This window comes from Akebia trifoliata, chromosome 12 (assembly GCF_017979445.1).
Source record: "Akebia trifoliata isolate Shusen 1 chromosome 12, ASM1797944v1, whole genome shotgun sequence".
Taxonomy (NCBI): Eukaryota; Viridiplantae; Streptophyta; class Magnoliopsida; order Ranunculales; family Lardizabalaceae; genus Akebia; species Akebia trifoliata.
Genome location: NC_141386.1, coordinates 28974574 through 28978388, shown reverse-complemented (window position 1 = coordinate 28978388; position 3815 = coordinate 28974574). Strand labels below are relative to the sequence as shown.

General features: G+C 36.1%; 1 pseudogene; it reads right to left on the bottom strand.

Annotated features, from left to right (window-relative positions):
- Nucleotides 1–1715: 1715 nt before the first annotated feature.
- LOC147389328 (cytochrome P450 89A2 pseudogene) lies at nt 1716–3377 on the bottom strand (annotated as a pseudogene).
- Nucleotides 3378–3815: the final 438 nt, after the last annotated feature.

Sequence of the window (3815 nt, the reverse complement as noted above, 5' to 3'; positions counted from 1 at the left end):
AGAGAGAAGGAGATGTGAGAGAGAGTGAGTAAGAGCTTACCAGATTTTGCAATACAACTTGTCGAAGTTATCTCACAAGCACAAGCACCAACAGATGAGAGAACGAGAGAGAGAGAGTGACAGACGAAGGAAAGAGAGGGAAAATGAGAGGGAAGAGGGAAAACAATTTCGCGCCCTTTGCCTTTTCGTTTAAAAAGTTTTACGGACGGACTCTATTTTTCGCTGCAACACATCTCGATCAATTATATGGATCCTATAGCAGCGGCCCCATCTATCCGCTACAAGAAAAAAGCACCCTACTTCGTTATATGGCTCCCATAGCAGCGGCCACATCCATCCGCTACAAAAAGCAGCACTTCGTTATATGGCTCCTATACCAGCGGCCACATCCATCCGCTACCAAAAAAAAAAAACCCTACTGCAACAGAAATAAGAATCCGCTGCTATAACTAGACGAAGTAGAGGGGAAATGTTGTAACAACAGCTGTGGATAATAAACTCCGCTGCTATATTAATTTTAAAAGAAATAAATTAATTTTTACTGGCGGATTTATTAATCCGCTGCTATTTTTAAATTAAAAAAAAATGATAAAGATAAGAACTTACTGAACATAATTTTTTATATAATTTTTTTTTATTTTTTAGTGGTGGATATACGTATCCGCTGCTATATTCAACTTAAAAAAATTTAAAATTAATTTTTTTAGTGGCTGATATATTAATCCGTTGTTATATTCAATTAAAAAACAATTTGAAAAAAAAAAAGAGAAGAACTCTCACTGAATAGAATTTTTTATATTAAAAAAAAATGATTTTACAGTGGCGGATATAAAACTCCGCTGCTATATTCAATTTAAAAAAACTTAATAAATAGAACTTGTTAAAAAAAATTATTTTTAGTGGCAGAATAACTAATCCGCTGTTATATTCAATAAAAAAAATTTGATAAAGAGAATTCATTAAACAGAATTTTATATATTAAAAGGTTATTTTTTTAGTGGCGGATCTATTAGTCCGCTGCTAGATTCAATTTATACAAAATTAGATAAAAGAACCACCTGAACAGAACTTTTTATATTAAATTTTTTTTTGATTTTTTAGTGGCAGATACATTTATCCGCTGGTATATGCACTCAATAAGAACAGACCTGTAAGCACGGGTTCCTATAGCGGTGGATAAAGTAATCCGCTGCACAAGATATATCTATAGAGGCAGATAATAGAATCCGTTGCAAAAAAATGTATTTATAGCGCCGGATAAAATTATCCGCTGTTATAACTGCCACTGTAAACCAAAAATATTATAGTGGTTTCACAAGTCCGGAACATTGGATTTTTAAAATTGGATTTAAAAAAAAAAAAAACCTGTGTGTTTTACATGATCCAAGACCTTGAAAATGGACATCACTGAACCTCCCATTTTCAACAAATTTTAGTGGGGTAGATTTTTTTGTATGGTTGATGTGGCATTATGATTAGTCACTTTAAATCTGCGAAATTGTCACTTTAAAAACCTTTGAATTCGTTATTGTTCACGTTTTGATAATTAAAATGAACAGCGAGCTAGAATCGTAAATTCATCAAAAGTTGATCACTTTTTCGTACATATCCCTAAAAGATAAAAATATTTAACACAAACGCTTCCACTACTACATCTAAAAGACGAAAAAAACAAAGAAAACGAATTCAAGAACAAAGGAGAAAAGAGATGACTCTTCGACCCTCCAAAGCTTCCACTTCTTATTGCTCAATCAGCTTAATTATTTCTAGAATCTAGACAAACAACCCACACATACTTCTTGTAAAATACCCTACTTCACCTTCCTTGGAATAATGCGAGCCCTCAATGGATACTTCATGTCATTGGTGAACTCTTGCTTTGGAGTCATGTCGATCTCCTCTCCCTCAACACCCATCCATTTAAATTCCCTCACCAAGTTAGCAATAAAAAGCTCAATATGCATTATAGCCAAACCTGCACCAGGGCATACCCTCCTTCCTGCACCAAAAGGCATCATCTTTATCTCTTTTGTACCATTTATGTCACACTCTTCACTCAAGAACCTCTCTGGCTTGAATTCCAATGGATCCTTCCACACTTGTGGGTCCCATGCCATCTCTGCTACCATGAAATTCACATTAGCATTCTTTGGTATCACATACCCATCAATTGTGATTTCTTCTACAACCCCATGAGGCAGCACAAAGTGCAAAGGTGGGTGTCTCCTCAGTCCTTCCATCACAAGTCCCTTGACATATGGCAACTTCTGTAGATCTTCCTCTGTTACAAACTCAGCATCTGGGCCCACCACTCCAATGATCTCTTCATACAATCTGTCTTGAATCTTTTGGTTTATTATAATATTAGCCATGATCCATTGAAACAAAGTGGGCGACGTGTGAGTACCAGCATTAATAAACTCAGAACACAAACTCACTAACTCACCATCATTGAGATGTCTCCCTCCATCATCTGGAATTATAAGATCAAAAAGTGAATCTATATATGGGACAAGAGACTCCTCATCACGTCCAACCTGCTTCATGTTCTTCCTCTTTGCTTCACGATCTCTAATATGAGGAATTATAACATCTTCTTGATGTTTTCTCATGGAGTTGAACAGTTTCCACCTATTGTGAAAGACAATCTTACCAAACAACCCAGGAAAGAAATTAAGACTATTAAATTTACCCATATTAGTAAGGACAGCATGTTGTGCAAATTCGATTTCACGAACAGATTTCTCCTGAAGTTTATCTCCAAAACACATGAGACAGAATAAGTTGAACATAGAGTGCTGGAAAGGCTCAAGAACCATAATTACTTCACCATTTTTTATATCAGATTGAAGTCTGGTATGCAAAAGTTGATAAGCCCATCTGCGACCACTAGACCAAGACTTGATACGTGCAGGTTGGAGAATCTCTGAAGAGAGATTACGTCGAAGGACTCTCCATAGAGGACCATAAAGGGCGGAGCTGATAGTGTGTTGGTTGCTACTAATGATGCTCCGGGTTTCTGGACCGACAGGACGGTCAGCCAATGCTGCACCATTTTGGATGAGAGCTTTGTGAGCAGCAGAGGTGGTGGTGATGAAGATAGCTGGACGTTTGCCCATGTAGATAGCAAAGATGGAACCAAATTTTTTGCGGTATTGTATTAGATCTTGCTCTATCTCGGCAAAGGTCTGGCGAAGAATCATGATAATGCCCCATATGGGTATGGTTTTAGGGCTTGGTGGCAATTTTCCAGTCTTGGAAGAAGTATTAGAGTTTGAGGGGGAGTGATGGAGGAGATTGAAGAGGGATTTGAGTGCTGCACAGACGCATACAGAGGCTAAGATGAAAAACCAAGTCTCCATGTTGGGAGAGTTTGGAAAGAGAGGACCGAACTGAGAAACCTTGGTTTGGTCTAGTTACAGATGTTGGCTTATCTATTTATAGTGGAACCACGAAGGAGTTGGCTCTAGTATTAACCCTAAGGCATATTTCTTTATCTTCATGAATATAATATACTCAGAATGATAGAGCGTCGTGAGTTTTATTTTAATTTATTTCATGAATTGCATATTTTAAAATTATGATTTGAATTGTAATTTTATCTAAAACTGAAAAAGTCGATTAGATAGTTGCATTAGATAAAAACTCGTTAGTTGAGTAGTGAGTCGAACTAAAATATTTAATGACTTAGCATGCCTTCATAATTCATATATATTATATATATATGGGAACGGATCATGAGACATATGAAAAAACATATGTAAAAATAATGTAACATTAATAAATTTTCATAATATGGGTTAAAAGTTTTGGAT